We start from the raw sequence: 19657 nt of genomic DNA on the forward strand, positions 1-19657 counted from the left end.
CTAAGAGAATTGCCCAGGGTCAACCAACAAGTAGGAGAAATGGATTTGAGTACCAGCAGTAGCACACACCTGTAATCTCAGTGGTTCAAGTGTCTGAGGCAGGAGGATCCAAGTTCAAAGGTAGCCTCAGCAAGTTAGCAAGGTCCTGTCTCAAAAATAAAGGCCTGGGAATGTGGCTCAGTGATTAAACGCCCCTGGGTTCATTTCCTGGTTAAAAAAAAAAAAAAATGAGCCAGGGAATATTGGGGATGGGAAGTATGTGTTTGTGCCAGCAGTTTTGAAGACCCTTGAATGCCAGGCTAAGAAGTGTGAATTTTTATCATCTAGGCCAGAGGTTTCCAAACTTTTTAAATCATGGTGCCTTCAGTATCTCCATGATTTTTTACTTTTATATATTATTTATTTTTTTGCAGTACTAGGGATTGAACTCAGCCTCACACATGCTAGGCACGTACTGAGCTACATCTTCATACCCAAATTTTGAGACAGGGTCTCGCTAAATTGCCCAGATTAGGCTCAAATTTGTGATTCTCCTGCCTCAGCCTTCTGAGTTCATTGGGATTGCACCACTTGTTGGGTATACACCAATCACTGTGCCTGGCTGAGTCTATTCTCTTATTCCTGCTATCCTCCACCTTTAACATCAAGGCCAGATTCATGTTTCTAAAATACTCATGGTATTTGCCTGGTTAAGACATGAGTAAAGCTTGTTGCTTATATCTGTGGTTCCCAGACCATGAGCCAAGGCACCCTTGGAACATGGCTGCATATTCACAGAATGCCACGGGATATTCTAATGTTAGGGTACTCACAGGGATACTTGACATGTTAGGCCCCTGTGAACTATCAAAGTAGGTCAGTAACAACATAATAGACCAGGCTCAATTCCTTTGAACACCAGTTAGGAAATGAAGGTGGCAGTGTCCATCCAGCTAGATTCCAAAGTTTGAGAAGTTGAGAGTGCCCAACGTCTGACTAGTAAATGATTATATAGTTGTTTTAAAATGGAAATATACATTTTCTTTAGATTTAGGTGTATTACATTTTCAAACTACTACTAAGTTGTTAGGACATAAATACTATTTGACCCAATCACTTAAACACAACTAGTCCAGGCCTAGTAAAAAAAAAAAGTAGTAGAGATGTAGCTCGAGCGCCCCTGGAGTCAATCCCTAGTACAAAAAAAAAAAAAAAAAAAAAAAAAAAAACAGGAAATAAGTATGTAGGGCCATGACTACAAAGGTGTAAAGTAAGTTGAAACAAAAACTATAGGAATTAATTGGTGGCTTGAGAGGTTGAGGAAATTGAGTCATTATAGAAGTGTTTTTTTTGGTGATGATGGTGGTGGTGGTGGTTTTCCTGATACTTGAGGTTGAAACCAGGGACACTCAACTACTGAGCAACATCTCCAGCCTTTTTTAAAAAATTTGAGACAATCTTGCTAAGTTGCTTAGGACCTGGCTAAATTGCTGAGTCTGGCTTTGAACTTGCAGTCGTCCTGCTTAGCTTCCCAAATCACCAGGATTACAGGCATGTGCCACTGTGTTCAGCTATATAGAAGTTTTGAGTCAGGGTGATAGTAAGAATTGGTTATAAAAATTAGGATGTTTTTGCCAGACATGGTGATGCGAATCTGTAATCCCAGCTACTCAAGGGGATCACAAGTTTAAAGCTAACCTGGCTGACTGCGACTGTCTCAAAAATAAAAAGACCTGGGGATGTATTCATTAGTAGGGTGCCATTGGGTTCAATATCCAATGCCAAAAAAAAAGATTTTCAGCTTGCAGCCCATTCCCAACAATTGAAATCCCAGCCTACCTTCTGAACTGTCCTTCGGCAAATCTTTTCTCTCAGTCTTAATCAGAAACTATAGTAAAACAGAGAATATCTGTCTTGCTGGTTTGTATGTATCCAAGGCCTGGCAAAGGTTCTGGTGGTGATACTATTCAAATTGAGAGCTTAATCTTGGCAAAAGATTCGTTCCTTTTGCAATCATGTTCTCAAATTTCCCAACATCCCTTCTCACTCCAAACATACTGCTTCTCATTTTGACCACACCACTGCAGCCATTCAATTTCCCTCTGAACTGGAAACTATCAACTTTGACTCTTAGGCTCAAATTACAGCCATCTTTAAGACAGACATGAAGCCTGGCAAGGTGGCTCATGCCTGTATTCCCTACTTTAGGAGGCTGAGGCAGGAGGATCACAAGTTTGAGGCCAGCCTGGACAACTTAGACCTTGTCTCACAATAAATGGCTGGAGCTAAGCATGGTTGCGCGTTCCTGTAATCCCAGCAACTCAGGAGACTGAGGCAGGATTGTGAGTTCAAAGCCAGCCTCAGCAAAAGCAAGGCACTAAGCACTCAGGCTGTCTCAAAATAGGGCTGGGGGTGTGGCTCAGTGGTTGAGTGCCCCTGAGTTTAATCCCCAGTACTCCCCACCCCACCCCCGCCCCACCTCCCCACCAAAAAATGGCTGGAGATATAACTCAATAGTAGAGTACCTCTGGGTTCAATCCCCAGTACCACAGCCGGTGCCTTGCCCCACCCCCGACCCACCCCACCAAAAAAAAATTACCTTTGGTCTGGCTCAGCCTGCACAGGTGATGGAAGCTGGATCCCCCTGCATGGAGTGGGCTGGCCAAGGAATAAGGTGAAAAAATCACACAACACAGAAAATAGTTTTAAAGAGTAGGGGCAGGATAGCTCTTCAACCTTAAGGGTCGAGCTTCCATGCTAGAAAGAGCAAGAGCCCACGTTTGCTTTCTTTATTTGGGAGAACTTCAGACGCTTTCTACAGAATGTTCTTAGCCAATTAAGGTAGGAGGTGGGCTGCCCAGTTCCCACTGGGTCACGCTCAACTCTATAGCTAGGAGATCAATCTTCCTGGCCTAGTGAAGACAGAGGTCCTGTACATTGCCCAATCCATTAAGTGGGAGGAGCCACAAAATAGCTTGCAATGCCAAACCAAAATCTCTTTGGCTCCAAGGCCCAGTGAAGATGCTCAAATAACTCAGGAGTGGCTCCCCACACTTTGGATTTGGCAGTGTAACTCAGCAACAGAGCACTTGCTGAGCTTGTTAGAGATCCTGGGTTGATCCACAGCACTGGGAGAAAAAAGTTACAATGCCCCAATTTTTTTTTTCCTTGTACTGGGAATTGAACCCTGGGATACTGTGCCACTGATTCTGAGAAAAGGTTTCACTAAATTGCTGAGGCTGCTCTTGAACTTGCAGTCCTCTTGCTTCAGCCTCCCAAATTACTGGGATTACATACATGCCACAGTACCTAGTCAATGGCACATTTTATATATTATTACAGGTTTTTAAAAGAAAAGACCAGGTGCAGTGGTGCATACTTATAATCCCAACACTCAGGAAACTGAGGCTGGAAGATCACTTGATCCAAGAGTTCAGGGGCAGCTGGGGTAACAGAATAAGACTTTCTAAAAGAAAGAAAGAAATGTATTGTACTTAACAAAGTGCACCAACCTTAAGTATACAGATTGCCAATTACTGCTGTGATAGTCAAGCCAAAGTTACTCCATTTTGTTTAGTAACTCCATTTTGTAAAACAATCATGCCAAGTAGAAGGGTCATGACCAGGACAAGATGTTCTTTTCCTTTTGCTGTAGAAACCTTTAAAAACACGGAACTACCTAATGGGGCATTGTCTCTGTAACTAGGTAATGGGGCTCTGTTTCTGTAACTGGGATGACTGGGCTAATTGTGGTTGGCTAAGCATCCCGCCACCTGACTGTACTCTCCTGCTTCTGTAACCTGGCTTGTTTGCATTGGCTGGACCCCCAAACATCCCTCTTGCAGTTTTCAGGCTTATAAGGAGCACCCTTGCAATTGTTTGGGGCTGATCAGGGGAACAGCTTTATGTTCTGGTCAGTCACCACTGGTGTGCTTCAATAAAGGCTTGATTTGATTATACATGAGTGGTCTGGAAGTCAATTTATGAAACCCCAGGACGAAGCTTTATAACACTGCCCTTGCTCTAGAAACAATCACTGTTCTGACAAATCATTATCCGTTAGTTTTGCCTTACTGACATTTTGAGCAAGCAGCCACCACGTTAAGTGGTTAGGCAATTAACTTAAAAAAGGTTAATATTTTGGCTTATGGTTCTGGAGGTTCCAGTCCAACATTATATGGCTCCTTCACTTTGGGCCTCTGGAGAATAATGTAACATGACAGGAGTGAATGGCACAGCAAAGAGCTCACCTTGTGAGCCAAAAGGAAGTAAAAAAGAAAGATCATGAAACCTGGATCCCATAATCCCTATTGAAAGCACATCCACAGTGACCTAAGTATCTTCTGTAAACCCCCATTTCCTGGGCTGGGGTTGTGGCTCAGTAGTAGAGTTCTTGCTTAGCATGTATGAGGCACTGGGTTTGATCCCCAGCACCACATAAAAAACTAAATAAATAAGGTAAAGGTATTGTGTCCATCTACAGCTAAAAATATTAAACAAAAAAAGCCCTCATTTCCTAAAGGTCGACAGCACTTCCCAATAATGGCACACTGGGATACTCTGGACCTTTCAAGGTCACTCTTCCAACCTGTAGCATCATAAATGGACTCATACAGTGGATACTGGTGTTTGATTTCTTTAATTCAACATGTCTGACTGACTAATCCATTCATATTGAATGGATAAGTATCTGTTCTCCAGCTGGTAGATTAATAATGATGTGTCTGAGTTTCAGCTGCCTTGGTTTCTCTTGAAACCAAACATGAGCAGAACTGCTGAATCATAATGTAGGTTAACTCATGACAGTTCCAAAACAAATTACTTTTACACTACCCCATCAATGTATGACAGTTGAAGATTTCATAGGTAGATGATTGATAGATAGATAGGGATAAATATATGAAAAAAAAATGTTTCCCCTAATGTAACATCTTATATTACTACGGTATTTTTGTCAAGACGAAAAATCCCATGGCACATACCTATAATCCCAGCTATTCAGGAGACTGAAGGAGGATTGCAAGTTCAAAGCTAGCCTCAGCATTTTAGGATTTAGGGAGACCCTGTCTGCCTAAGTGTGAAGAAAAAAGGAAAAAATACAGTGAGATCACTGGGGCATACTAATTTCCAGAACTAATAGACTGAGTCACTTGATCTATGATAGGCTCCATTTACAACTGGGAAATGGAAAATTTTTTTAAAAATTCTTTCAGTGCTGGGGTCCTCACACATACTAGATAAGTATTCTACTATTGAGCCATATCCCCAGTCCCTGGTTCCTTAGTTGTGTTTTGTTGTTGTTGTTTTAGTTCTTGTCCCTGATGCCACTCTAATAATGAAGACAAGGTTTTGAGAAGGAAAAAGAAGTTTTATTGCTTTGCTAGCAAAGGAGAAACAGTGAAATCTTGTCCCAGAGGCAGTGGGCTTTTAAAGAGGGGATACAAAGGCTACACTCCAAATGTGCCCTGTTCAGGAGTCATTCATTCATTTGTAGCTTTGAGAGAGAGCCATTTCTTGCATCTGCAGGTGCCAGCCCTGAAGTCTGGATCCTTCATTCTTGTGGTCTCTGGGCTGGAGGACAGATAACTGGGCTTGGAATGGAAGAAAGTTAAATCTTGCTTCCCCTGTGGTTAGGGAGAGGAGGAGGAGAAAGAGGAGGAGAAGGAGGAGGGAGAAGAAAAAAAAATGTCAGTTTTAAATGAAATCATAGTGGCAGAGCAGCAAGAGTTATATTCAAACATTCAAAGTGGACCAGTTATACTTTTTTTTTTTTTTTTTTTTTGTAGTACTGAAGATTAAACCCTGGACCTTGTACTCACACATGCTAGCAACATTCTACCACTGAGCTACACTCCCAGCCCTTTTATAATATTTTATTTTGAGACAGGGTCTCACTAAATTGCTCAGGCTGGCCTCAAACTTGAGATTCTCCTGCCTCATTTTTCCAAGTAACTAGGTTTACAGGTGTTTGCTACCAAACACAGCTTAAAAAGTTTTTGTTTTTATTTTTATTTTTGTTTTTGTTTTGGTACCAGGGATTTCACCTAGGGACACTTAGCCACTGAACCACATCCCCAATCCTTTTTTTAAAAACATTTATTTATTTATTTTGGTACTAGGGATTGAACTCAGGGGCACTCAAACACTGAGCCACATTCCTGGCCCTATTTTGTATTTTATTTAGAGACAGGGTCTCACTGAGTTGCTTAGTGTCTCATCATTGCTGAGGTTGGCTTTGAACTCACAATCCTCCTGCCTCAGCCTCCCGAGCCGCTGGGTTTACAGGCATGTGCCATCTGCTTGGCTCTTTTTATTTTTTATTTTGAGATAGGGTCTCACTAAATTGCTTAGGGCTTTTCTAAATTGCTGAGGCTGGTCTCAAACTTGCAATCCTCCTGCCTCAGCCTCCTTAGTTGCATCTTAATTCTTTTTTTTTGGGGGGGGGCGGGGGCGGGGATTGAGTCCAGGGGCACTTAACTACCGAGCCACATCCCCAACCTTTTTATATTTTATTTTGAGACAGAGTCTTGCTAAGTTGCTTAGGACCTCACTAAACGGCTGAGATTGGCTTTGAACTTGCGATTCTCCTGCCTCAGCCTCCTGAGTTGCTGAGATTACAGATGTGTACCACTGAACCTGGCTGTGCCTTAATTCTTAAACAAAAGAAGTAACATTAAAATAGCCTGAGGTTGGGCTGGGGCTGTAACTCAGTGGTAGAGCACTTGTCTAGCACATGTGAGGCCCTGGGTTCAATCCTCAGCACCACATAAAAATAAGTAAAAAAAAGGTTAAAAAAAATGTAAAAACAATTTTTTAAAAAATAGCCTGGGGGCTGGGGAATTAGCTCACTCAGTAGAGTGCTTGCCTCACATGAACAAGGCCCTAGGTTCAACCCCAACGCCACCAAAAAAAAAAAAAAAAATAGCCTAAGGTTAGTTAATCAATTATTTCCCTACAGGTCTGTTTCCCTATCCCAACCTTCCTTCCAAGAAAAATAACTAAAATACCCAATCTGCTTTTTGTTTCTGGATTTTTCAAGCCTTTCTCTGATCATGAAACCAATCTCCCTGGCTCTACCATTAGACAAATATTCTATTTTATGGGATGAAACAGTGCCCAATTATAGAATTGAAAACAAAATTAATATCTATAAACTAAGTTGTAATTTTGCCCTTGGATGGTCAAATGTTAGAGTGTATTTAGCATGCACAAGGCCTTGAGTTAAATCCCTAGCACCAAATAAATAAGTAAACAAGTCACAGATACTAAAATATTGATCATTAAGCATAAATTTAAAGTTTATATACTTTATTCCGGGAGTGTAGCTCAGTGGTAAAGCACATACCTAGCATGTACAAGGCCCTGGGCTTGATCCCCTGTACCACACACATGCAAAAGGTTATCTACTTTTTTTTTTTTTTTTTTTGGTACCAGGGATTGAACTCAGGGGCAGTTGACCACTGGGCCACATCCCCAGCCCTTTTTTGTATTTTATTTAAAGACAGGGTTTCACTGAGTTGCTTAGTGCCTTGCCATTGCTGAGGCTGGCTTTGAACTTGCGATCCTCCTGCTTCAGCCTCCCAAGTCTCTGGGATTACAGGCGTGCACCACCAAGCCCAGCTCTGGCATCTTATTTTTATATGGTTTAAGAAGTTAAATTTATTTGGATCTGTTAGTGAACATGAAAAATTCACTTTGAGGAAGCATATATTTTTAGAAAGGATGAAATGGTATTCCTCTACAGACTGCTGGTTCACAATTGCTAAGGAATAAAATTCTAATACATTGTAACTAAAACAAGAAATAAGAAAGGAAACAACTTTGTATGAGAGAAAAGTAAGGTATGTTTTATGAGGAAGACTGTGGAATATGAGGATATGTATCTTTTTCTTTTTCTTTTTTAATGGGGTGGGGGTATGGGGGACTGAACTCAGGGGCACTCAACCACTGAGCCACATCCCCAGCCCTACTTTGTATTGTATTTAGAGATAGGGTCTCACTTAGTTGCTTAACACCTCACTTTTGCTGAGGCTGGCTTTGAAATTTCGATCCTCCTGTCTGTGCCTCCTGGCTGCTGGGATTACATGAGAGGGAGGAAAATGTAGGGCCAGTGATTAAAGGCCATGGAAGGTTGTAGAAGGTTTGTGGAGGATGAGTCTTGTGAAAGAAATCGTATGTGGGATGAAGTTAACTGAAATTAGAAGGGAATTACTAATAAATTTTTCTAAAATGTTCATCTGCTCTTAAAAAGCAAGACTTTTTTTCTTCACCTTCTAGGTAACAGGTCTAGAAAACAAATGATTCTGTAATTTCTTGTGCTTGGTGCCCTTGAGATCATTTATCACCTTGGTTTTATTTCATAATGATCTTTGATCCTATTTAATTGTTTTGAGCCTTTTGATTTTTGTTTTAAATATTTATCCCTTAGTTATAGGTAGGCACAATAAGCCTTTTGATATTTTTGACAAACTTCCCAAAATCAAATTCTAAAATTAAGTCTTTATTTATTTATTTATTTATTTTTGGATGCTAGGGATCAAACCCAGGGCCTCACACATGCTAGGCAAGCACTCTATTACTGAGCTACATTCCCAGCCCATAAAATTGAATATTTTTGACCTTGAATAAACTTTAGGATTTTCAGAGGGTTTTTGGAAGTCTGAAAGAGAGTTTTATTTTCATTTGTTAAATGAATTGGGAAGCATTGTCAAATAAAAATATATTGTTTAACCTTCTTTGAGTTCTATTTATATGGATATGCTTGTTAATATGTAATCCAAAAATCATATGAGATCCTAGGAATCTGACATATTTTGGAGTGGTATTACTAGTCATGACTCTTCAGTTATTATGGTAAGTTATTGTATGTTGTTGGAGTCCAGCTCCAACAGGGGGTCTCAGGAGACGAACAGATGGTGAGGAGTTGGCGAAAAGGGGGGTGGAGAAACAACACAGACACCAAAGTGAAGGTGCTGATCCCAATCTTTACTTGTGAAGTTGATCATGTATACTTTTCATTTTGGCAGGCTCACAGAACTTTGTGGTTACAAAACAGGAATAATTATTCAAAGAAACAAAATATTACCTAGCTACAATTAGAATAGAAGAATGTCTCTTGGTTTAGGCATAAGCAAGCATTTTTACTTTCAGTTCACGTTTTGTTTTGAGCTGTTTCTGCTTAGTTAACTTTTAATAATAGTTAGAAATGTCCCAAACTATTGGCCTATACCTTGACTATTCTTTCTTGACTTACTGACTGGAACCGGTGCCATGGTTACAGCAAGTGGTTAACTTGTTATTAATTTTAATCAAACAAGAGTAAGAGCACAAACCATTGTGCACAGGAACAAGAACAAGTTGCCCAGTACTAGGCACTAATCTGTCTTCTTAACATTAATTCTTCTTCTCTAGATTTTAATTTAATTTCTCAAAAACTTCCTTGACGGGAATACAGGGAGTTTTTCATTAAACATTAACAAATTTACCCTCCACAGCTGAATCATTGCATTTAGAGCAAACAGATCTATTCTTTAGAAGTTGTTGCATTAATTGGGAAAGTCATGTTTTTTTCCTTCATACTTAATGGTCATATGAGAAGTTGCAACTATACTTATTAAAGGAATACAAAAACAAACCAGCCCATTCCCAGAAATATGCTGCGCTCCTCCAGAGGATGGACGCCTTGCGCCATCCACCTCAGTAGGGCCTTGCCATTGCCTGAGTCAGGGGAGGGGCACAGCAGTATGTCACAAATAACAATTTTTATGTTTTCTTTTTAAATTTTTTAGTTGTAGTTGGACACAAGACCTTTATTTTATTTATTTATTTTTATATGGTGCTGAGGATCGAACCCAGGGCCTTGCACATGCTAGGCGAGTGCTCTACCGATGAGCCACAACACCAGCCCCATAACAATTTTTCACCAGCTCTTTTGTGTGTACACATGCACTCAAAACCTCATGAATGCCAAAGCATATACTCTACCTGAGCCAGAGTACCAGCCCTCACCAGATCTTTAATCATAACTATTAAGTCTTTTTGTTCTGATACATTTCTGGAGGCTATGCAACTATAATCCTAAAGTGTTTGTCTTTAGGGAGGTCATGGATGGGAAGGATGGGAAGGGGAGGCTCTGACAAATACAGGTTTCTAATAACTTTGAACTGGGTAAGAAGTCTCCAAAACTCTTGGGACAAAAGTGGTTGTTTTATAAATGTTTGTCTTATCTATAAGCCCAGTTTTGCCAGGGCATCAGGGGTAGGTTGCAAACAGGTCAAAACAAAGTGCCCAGAGTCAGTGCGCAAGACTTATGATTTATTGGGGAAAGTTTACAAGAGATCAGAGACTGCTCCAAGAGTTCAGGGGAAACAGGCTGAACAGATAGCACCTCCATCCCTCAGGGTGCTTCAACAAGCACAGCCTCTGTCCAGAGGTATCTGATTGCAGGAGTCACAGGTATCCTTTCCAGAGTACCCTCAATTTTATGCTTGTATCCACTCACAGAAGAGTTTTCTATTTAGGCTGCAGAAGCAGTGACATAATCAACATTAGCTTGCTTGTATGACCAACATCCCAAGGAGCAATTGTCCTGATATAAATGCAAGAAAGTAGCTTTCTACAGAATATACTAACTTGCCTTAGTTTCTAGTGTGCATAAGAGAAAGCCAGTGTCCTTTAAGATAATAAGTATCTGGACTTTCCAGCCCAGGCTTGCTCTCTTAACTTAGCTAAGTTATTTTTGGGAACAGAAAGGAAGCATTCAGACATGGTGTTTTACTGTCCCCCTTTTCTTTGGGGATGATACAATGTCTAACCAAGATCAGGCAAAACAAGAATTAGTTACATGATGCTGAAGGAACTGATGAAAATAGTTATGGATTGTTATGTCTTTTTATTTGAAACATTGCTGATTTTTTAATGTTTTGGGTTTTTTGTTTGTTTTTGTGGTACTGAGTATTGAACCCAGGGGAACTCTACTCTTGAGCTACATCCTAGCCCTTTTTTATTTTGAGACAAGGTCTCACTAAGTTGCTGAGGTTGCCCTGGAACTTGTAATCCTCCTGTCTTAGCTTCCTGAATCACTGGGATTATAGGCCTGTCACCAAGCCCAACTAATGTTTTTGTTTTTTATTTTAGCAGTGCTGGAAATCAAACCCAGTGCTTCATGCATACTAAGCTAGCACTCTAACACTTAGGTACATCCCCAGCCTCCATTTAATGTTTGTTTTCCAGTCTTAAGGAAATATTTTTATTTTAAGTTTGCTGGGTTTCTGTTCTCATGACTAAAAGGCTCAGGAGTAACTCCAATTAAACTGGGCTAACTGGGCTGCACGAAATAAAACCACATAAGAGACACAAATACCTTTTTCTTTGGGGTCGCTGTGACGGCCCCTCTGACCTTAAGGGTCCGCAGGAAGAGAGAGAGAGAGCACGCGCTGACCCCTTTTATTGAGGAGAAGTTATTTAAATGAGGCAAGGGGTCAGGTTGCAGGGGGCTGAGTCTATCTTCATGATGTCCACTGTCAGCAGGTTGACTGTCACCTGGGTAGGCCACACCCAAGGGCAGAGTAAGAGAAGGGGACACACACAAGGCACTTCCATGGAAGATTCTATCCTAAACAGGGCAAGGGGTTATATTACAAAGTAACAGGTGAGAATAGCTTCACTCATGGGGCTGTAGCAAGACACATCCATGAACGAGACACTGACCCTCGGACCCAAGAAGGGTGGGGAAAGCTCTTCCACATTTCTTCGACTGAGCGCCTCAGCACCCAGCTGGGGAATGTGACTCAGTCACGTGTAAGGTTGGTCTCCCACATAAGTTATCTATATTTATAGCAATCTAGTAAAGTATATTTTGTAAACAAAAATTGAAACACTTTTCTTCCTACCTGGTACCTCTAGAATTTGGAAGCTATGTGAATATTCTAATTTTTGTGGTTATTACTTTATTTGCATAAATTCAATAAGAAAGATATAATTGGAAACATTGGGTGTATATATTACCAAGGCTTTGACTGGAATGTTGCTGCAGTCTGGCTGGGCACAAATCACCGAGCCGCCACAAAGCACTTGTATGTTCAAACAGGAAACTTTATTGCCCGAACTCCACCAGCACTCCACGCACACTTCCCGGGGAACTCTCCCAGCTCTCCACCGGGCTCCGCCCCCACTCTTTTGGAACCTGAGAGAACTCAACGGGGAACTCCAAAGTAGCAGGCACCCGAGTTGGACAGCAGGGGTCTATATACAATTGAATACACAACCTGTTTCAATCCAGCATCATCTTAATGGTTCACCTCGCAACCATTACTTCTGGCAAAATGCTAGGGGCCATTCTGACTCGGCTGTGGCTCTCAACAGAATGTTATCTGAAGTCAGCCTCAGTTTGACTTCCTAGCTTTGAGATTTTATAAAAGGCCAATCTGAGATTCCTTGTCAAACTTCCAACAAAACAAATTTGAAAAGAGCCTGTGTAGTTATTATGGCTACACTTATGCAAATAATCAGGAGACTAGACCTATTTTGCAAACAAATTGATCTTACAACAATTATCTTGATGGAAATGGAAGTGATTATAGAGAGAAAAATCACATTGCAGAAGAAAATTGTAGTATACCTGTTATTATATTGTAACCCTGATCATTGCTTTTGAGTTTCTATGATGTACCTGTAGACTGGATTGGATTCTGAATTCTAGTTTTCTATAACATCTGATTACAACTCTCCAACTAAAAATAAAAACTCAATAAGACAAAACTGGACAATTTCATGTAAATTTCAAGAGAAATTACAGACAGCCTTGATATGGTTTGGATATATGGTATCCCCCCAAAAAAATCTCCTCTTAATGAAAGAACATTCAAAGATGAAATGATTCGATTATGAGAGCTGTAATATTCTACCCTAGTTTGAATGGATGGACTGGGTGGTAACTGTAGGCAGGTGGGGTGTGCCTGGAGGACATGGGTCTTGGGGGCATGCCTAGAAGGGTGCAACTTCCCTGGAGTCCCTTCTTCCTTCCTTTTCCCTGATCCTTCCCTGACCTGAGCAGCTTTCCTTCACTGGGCCCTTCCTCCATAATGTGCTACATCACCTTAGGCCTAGAGCAATGAAATTGCTAAACCATGAATCCTGTAATGGTTAGTTTGAATTATCAACTTGATCGGATTAAGAGATAACAAGGATTAAGAGCCTCATGGGTGTGTTGATGAGGGTGCCTCTAGGAATGATTGGCATGTGGGATAGCCAACTGAAATGGAGACCCGCCCTAAGCATGGGCAGCACTGTCCAATAGGATGATGGTTTGGATGGAATTAAAATTGGAAGAAATAGGCAGCAGCAGCAGATGCAAGTTAATTCTTCTTGGACAGGTTCTTGATTGCTGCTGCTATCATCTGAGGATATCAGACTCTTGCCTCTTCACTCTTCCAAAGCAGCCTCTGAGAGCAATTCTCCAGAAGCCTTCTGTCTTGGACTGGGGTAGCCATTGCTTCATCCTCTTGGACTGCATAGGTACTGGTTCTTCCAGTGCTCCAGCCTGCAGATGGCCATTGTGGACTATCCATCGTTGGTTCTGTAAACCAACCTAATAAATCCCCTTTTTATAATTATGCTTCCTGTTGATTCTGTTCTCATAGGAGAATCCTGACTTATAAAGTCTTAAATAAAATTTCCCTTCTCTAAGTGCTTGTCTCGGTCACAGAAACAAAAAAGCTAACTAAAACAAGCCTTGTCTGATATGATCACCAGAACAACCAATGCCACAACCAGAAACAGACTGAAAGTCAAAACCAGAAGTTATCTTCACACTGTGTGCAGCTTTTCCCACCCAAGATTTTCATAGTAAGACTCCCGTTCTCGAAACAAGATTCTAGCACCCCTTGTAATAAGATTTTTGTTTATGCTTCCTTCTTGCACTTGACAGGATAATACTGTGACCAGAATTTCACAAACAATAACTTCTGTGGCTCACTTAACTGTGTTAACTATGTGTCAAACTCAAATATTTATAGGCCCTAAGAGATCTCTTAGTCTAGCTAGTACATGACTTTAGCAACATCCCTGCTGCAACTGTTCAAATTGTGCTAGTGTTTTTTTTTAATACTTTTAGTTGTAGATAGCACGATACCTTTATTTTATTTATTTATTTATATTTATGTGGTGCTGAGGATCGAACCCAGTGCCTCACACATACTAGGCAAATGCTCTACCACTGAGCCACAACCCCAGCCCCACTAGTGTTTTTTTTTTTTAACCACTAAATTTAATCCAGTCCTTCAATATTAGATGATATTTACTTGTCACCTAAACTAGGGGAATTTGGTAGTTGCTGGTACTTCTTTTTGCACATAAATAAATACAATGGGTTTGGTGAAGATGCATGTAAAATTAATGGACAGGTTACTTATTAAAACAGGCAGACTCCTTATCTGTTTTATTTCCTGATCTACTTGATTTTAGTTGGTTAGATTCACGGCCACCAAGGAACTGTGTAAGTCAGTTTTTTGCTATTACTATAAAAAATATTTGAGATAATAATTTAAAGGAAACTTACTTTGACTCATGGTTTGAGAAGCTTTAGTCCATGTTTTATTGGCCCTGTTGCTTTGGGCTGGTGGCAATACAGCCCATCATAGCAGGATTGTGTTTGTGGCAGAAAAGTCCTGTTCACTTCATGACATTTAACACATGGGCCTTTGGAAAATTTTCAAGATCCAAACTATAGCAAGAGCATGCTCCATACTCTTGGTATCATCCTGTGACAGTCACAATTAGTACTCTTCTTGGTATGCTGTTACCTCTCAAAAAGTTTTAAATGTTTGCATACAGCCATCTGTTAAAGTAAAATGATCTCTCTTTAGTGGGAATGACAAAAACTCAAAGGAATACATGATTATGAGCATACTATAATCCATAAATGATGTGTTGAGACAAGAAGCCCAAAATGATGGTAACTGAGAGTAGTGCTAATGCCCTAAGTCAGGAAATTCTTTTTTTATTTTTTGTGGTGCTGGGGATTGAACCCAGGGCCTTGTGCATGTGAGGCAAGCACTCTACCAACTGAGTACCCTCTTTTTTTAAAATGTATATATATTTTTTTTAAAAGTCACTTCTATATATACATATATATATATATATATATATATATATATATATATATATATATATATTTCATTATAGAATGAACACAATACCTTTATTTATTTATTTTTATGTGGTGCTGAGGATCAAACCCAGTGCCTCATACATGCCAGGAAAGTGCTCTACCACTGAGCCCTAGCCCAGCCCAAGGAATTCTTAAATAAAAATTATAGGGCCAGCCAGGCATGGTGGCGCATGCCTGTAATTCCAGTGGCTCAGGAGGCTAAGGCAGGAGGACTGCAAATTCAAAGCCAGCCTCAGCAACTTAGTGAGGTCTTAAGCAATTCAGTGAGACCCTGTCTCTAAATAAAATACAAAAAAGGGCTGGGGATGTGGCTCAGTGGTTAAGTGCCCCAGTACTAAAAAAAAAAAAAAAAAAACCACACACACAATAGGGCCAAATTTGGTGGTGCACCCCAATAGTCCAAGCTACTTGGGAAACTGAGGCAGGAGGATCACAAGTTGGAGCATGGACAACTTAGTGAGGCCCTCACTAACTTAGTGAGACTCTCAAGATTTTTTTTTAAAAAAGGCTGGGAAGTAGCTCAATGGTAGGTGTCATGGTTTCAATATAACTGGCCTTTTTATTGGTTTTTTTTTTTTTTTTTTTTTTTTTTTGCAGTTGTTAACTGATTAACTAATATCTCTTCCTCTTCTACCCTCTGGCCTTTGAAATTAAATTTTTGACATCTCAGAGTTTTTTCTTTTGTTAGGGCAGACTGCATTTTTTTTATAACACTGGATTTACTTTTCTAATTATTTTTTACTACTTTTGTGTTTATGAGAAATACCAACATGCATTTTTTTTTCTTGTAATGTTTCTTGTCAGAGGTATTATTGACCTCATAAAATGAGTTGGTAATATTTCTTCTTTAATTATTTGGAAGAATTTATTAGCTACCCAGGCCTGGAGTTTCATGGTCTTTTTGTTCGTTTGCTTATTTTGGTTTTGATACCAGGGATTGAACCCAGGGGAACTTAACCACTGAGTCACATCCCCAGCCTTTTTTATTTTGGACAGAGTCTTACTAAGTCTCACTAAGTTACTTACAGCCTCACTAATTTGTTGAGGCTGGTTTCAAACTTGCAATACTCCTGCCTCAGCCTCCTGAGTCACTCGATTGCAGACATGCACCACTCCACCCTGCCGCAGGAGTTTTCTTTGAGGGGAGGTTTTTAATTGTGAATTTTAACTTCTTTAGCAGATATAGGACTATTCAGATTTTCTTATTGTGTCAGTTTTTGGTCTTGTTTGGTACTGGAGATTGAACCCAGGTCCATTCTTATCATTAAGTCACATTTCCAGTCCTTTTTATTTTTTATTTTAAGACAGGTTTTCATTAAGTTGCCCAGATTGGCCTTAAACTTGTAATCCTCCAGCCTCAGTCCTCCAAATCAGTGAGATTACAAATGTGTACCACCACTCCTGGCTTTATGTCAGTTTTTGATAACCTATTTTTAGAGGATCTGTCCATTTCATCTACATTGTCATATTTATTGGCATATTTTGCTCAAATATCTTTGTTATCTTTTTCATATCATAGGATCTGAGAGCTGTCCCCCTTTTCAATTCTGTGTGTGTGTGTGTGGGGGGTACCACGGCTCTAACCCAGGGCTTTGCACATGCTAGGCAAGCATTCTACCACTGCTCTACATCCCTAGTCCCCACTTTTCATTCTTGATATCAATAATTTGCAATTCTAATTTATTTTTCTTTATCACTTTTGGCAGTGATTCATCAATTTTAGTAATTTTTAAACAATTTTTTGTTTTATTTATTTTCTATTTCATAATTTCAACTCTTAGATTTCTTCCTCTCTTTTTCTGCATGCTAGGGACTGAGCCTGGGGCCTCTTGCATACTAAGTTTATGCTTTACTACTGAGCTATATCTCAGCCTATTTTATTTTATTTATTTTTTTGTTTTGAGAAAGAGTCTTAGCTGGACTTGTCTTTTCTTTTTTCTTTCTTTTTAAAAAATATTTATTTTTTAGATATAATTGGATACAATAACTTTATTTATTTATTTATTTATTTATTTTTATATGGTCCTGAGGATCAAACCCAGGACCTCCCACATGTGAAGTTCTACCGCTGAGCCATAACGCCAGCCCTCTTACAGCTTTTTTTTTTTTTTTTAGAGAGAGAGAGAGAGAGAGAGAGAGAGAGAGAGAGAGAATTTTAATATTTATTTTTTAGTTTTCGGCAGACACAACATCTTTGTTTGTATGTGGTGCTGAGGATCGAACCGGGCCGCCGCATGCCAGGCGAGCGCGCTACCACTTGAGCCACATCGCAGCCCCCTCTTACAGCTTTTTGAGCACATGAATGATTGTCACTTTTTAAAAATAAAAATTGAGCCAGCCACTCGGGGCGGGGGCTGAGACAGAAGGATTGTGAGTTCAAAGCCAGCCTCAGCAAAATCGAGGCGCTAAACAATGCAGTGAGACCCTGTCTCTAAATAAAATACAAAAAAGGGCTGGGGATGTGGCTCAGTAGTCGAGTGCCCCTCAGTTCAATCTCTGGTACAAAAAAAAAAAAAAAAATTGAATAGACTGGTGTGGAAGCTATTTAATTGGGGTGTTTGTCTAGATTCTCACCTTTTTTTTTTTTTTTGGTGGTACTAGGGATTGAACCCAGGGCTTTGTGCAAGTGAGGCAAGCACTCTACCATTTTAGCTAAATCCCCAGCCCCATGTATTGCCATCTTTTACTAGCAATATTCATAGATGTTTGAGCTTCTCATCCCTATTTCCTACAAAATGATGCCAACATTGTGCAGGGATTAATGGTGAAGACTCAAGGTTTGCTCATTTTGTGAGTGAGGGTGTTTTTGTTTTCTTGTTTTGTTTCCTTTGAACTGGGGATTAAACCCAGGGGTACTTAACTACTGAGTCATATCCCCAGCCTTTTTTTTAAATTTTGAGACAGGGTCTCACTGACTTGCTTAGAGCCTCCCTAAATTGCCGAAGCTGGCTTTGAACTTGCAATCCCCCTGCCGTGGCCTCCCAAACCACTGGGATTACAGGTGCTCCCCCACCACACCCAGCTGGTTTGCTCATTTTAGCAGAGGGAAGTCTTCGAAAAAGCCACCAAATAGCCAGGTGTGGTGGTATATGTCTGTAATACCTCTACTCTGGAAGCTGAGACAGGAGGATCACAAATTCAAGACTAGCCTGGGTAATGTAATGAAACCCTGTCTTGAAAAATAAAAATAAAAAGGCCTGAGAATGGGGATGCAGTTCAGTGGTAGAGTTTCCCTAGGTTCAATGACCCCCTCCACACACACAGAAAAGCTACCAATACGCTTAGCTTTATAATCATAACCTTTATACACATACTCCCTGAGCTCTCTAGCATTAAGGACAAACTTAAAACACCTAAATGATTAATTTCAATCAGAATTTGAGAAAAGGAGATGCAATGCTGTGTGCTTGGTCATTTTGGTCACTGACATCTCACTATGAAGTCCCAGAATGTAGGGTAAGTTGGAAGTGGGGAAACGGAAGTGGGAGAAGTGGGAGAAGTCAGGTGTGGTAAAAATGACTAAAAATGAGAACAATGTGCTAAGTAATAGGCTGAATAATTGAGTATGCAACCTTATTTATTTTCTGTGCTGGGGAATGAACCCAGGGCCTCATGCATATTAAGCACATGCTTTATCCCTGAACTACACTCCCAGCCCAAGAATGCAATCTCTTATTCTTCATAATAGCTTGGAAGTTGGTGGTATTGTTTTTATTTTACAGATGATTAGAGACTGAAAAGATCCAAGAAAATTGCCCAAAGTCCCACAGCTAGGTAACCGGACTGTAAAGCCCCATTCCTGAACTAAGGGTGCTACACCACCTGAGATGAGCTGTTTAAGGGCATTGACCCAACACGTAGGAGGAAAAGCTGCAAAAGGGGAAAGAGGATAAGAGGCTGAAATTCCTTCCTTCCCACCCTTTACCCTCCCACCGGCATTTAAAAAAAAAATTCTGACTGACGTTCTTACAGCACATTCATTATGTAATTTGGAGGAAACAGGAATCAAAAGCAACAAATCCTCATATATAAGAAAGCAAATTTTACCGAGTTAACGTGCACACTAGAACATGCGCTACTTTAAAAATCTTAACTATCCCAGATTTGCTTTACCAATTTATTCCCAAATATTGAGCATTTGGGAAGTTTTCTGTTTTAATGCTTTGCTTTCCCACAGAGATTTCCTGCAGTTAGGGGTTGCTATTTCAATGAAAGGAGACCAACTCAAAAGAAAAGGCAATTTCCTTGCTCTGTCTACCCGCCTCCCCTAACACACACACACACACACACACACACACACACACACACACTAACCCAGGGAGGACGCTAGCAACAGATCCCTCTTGCTCACTCGTGGGGCGGTGGAGGGCTGGCCACAGAATGTCAGGGCTCATTGGCCACCAAAGGAGAGCGCGGCCTTCAGCGGACGGGTGAGGGTGATTGGCTGCTGGAGACCCACCCCCTCGCCGATTGGATGGGGCGGTGAAGCCCGATTGGTAGAGCCGGAAG

The sequence above is a fragment of the Marmota flaviventris genome, chromosome 2 (assembly GCF_047511675.1).
Source record: "Marmota flaviventris isolate mMarFla1 chromosome 2, mMarFla1.hap1, whole genome shotgun sequence".
In the NCBI taxonomy this organism is placed as follows: Eukaryota; Metazoa; Chordata; class Mammalia; order Rodentia; family Sciuridae; genus Marmota; species Marmota flaviventris.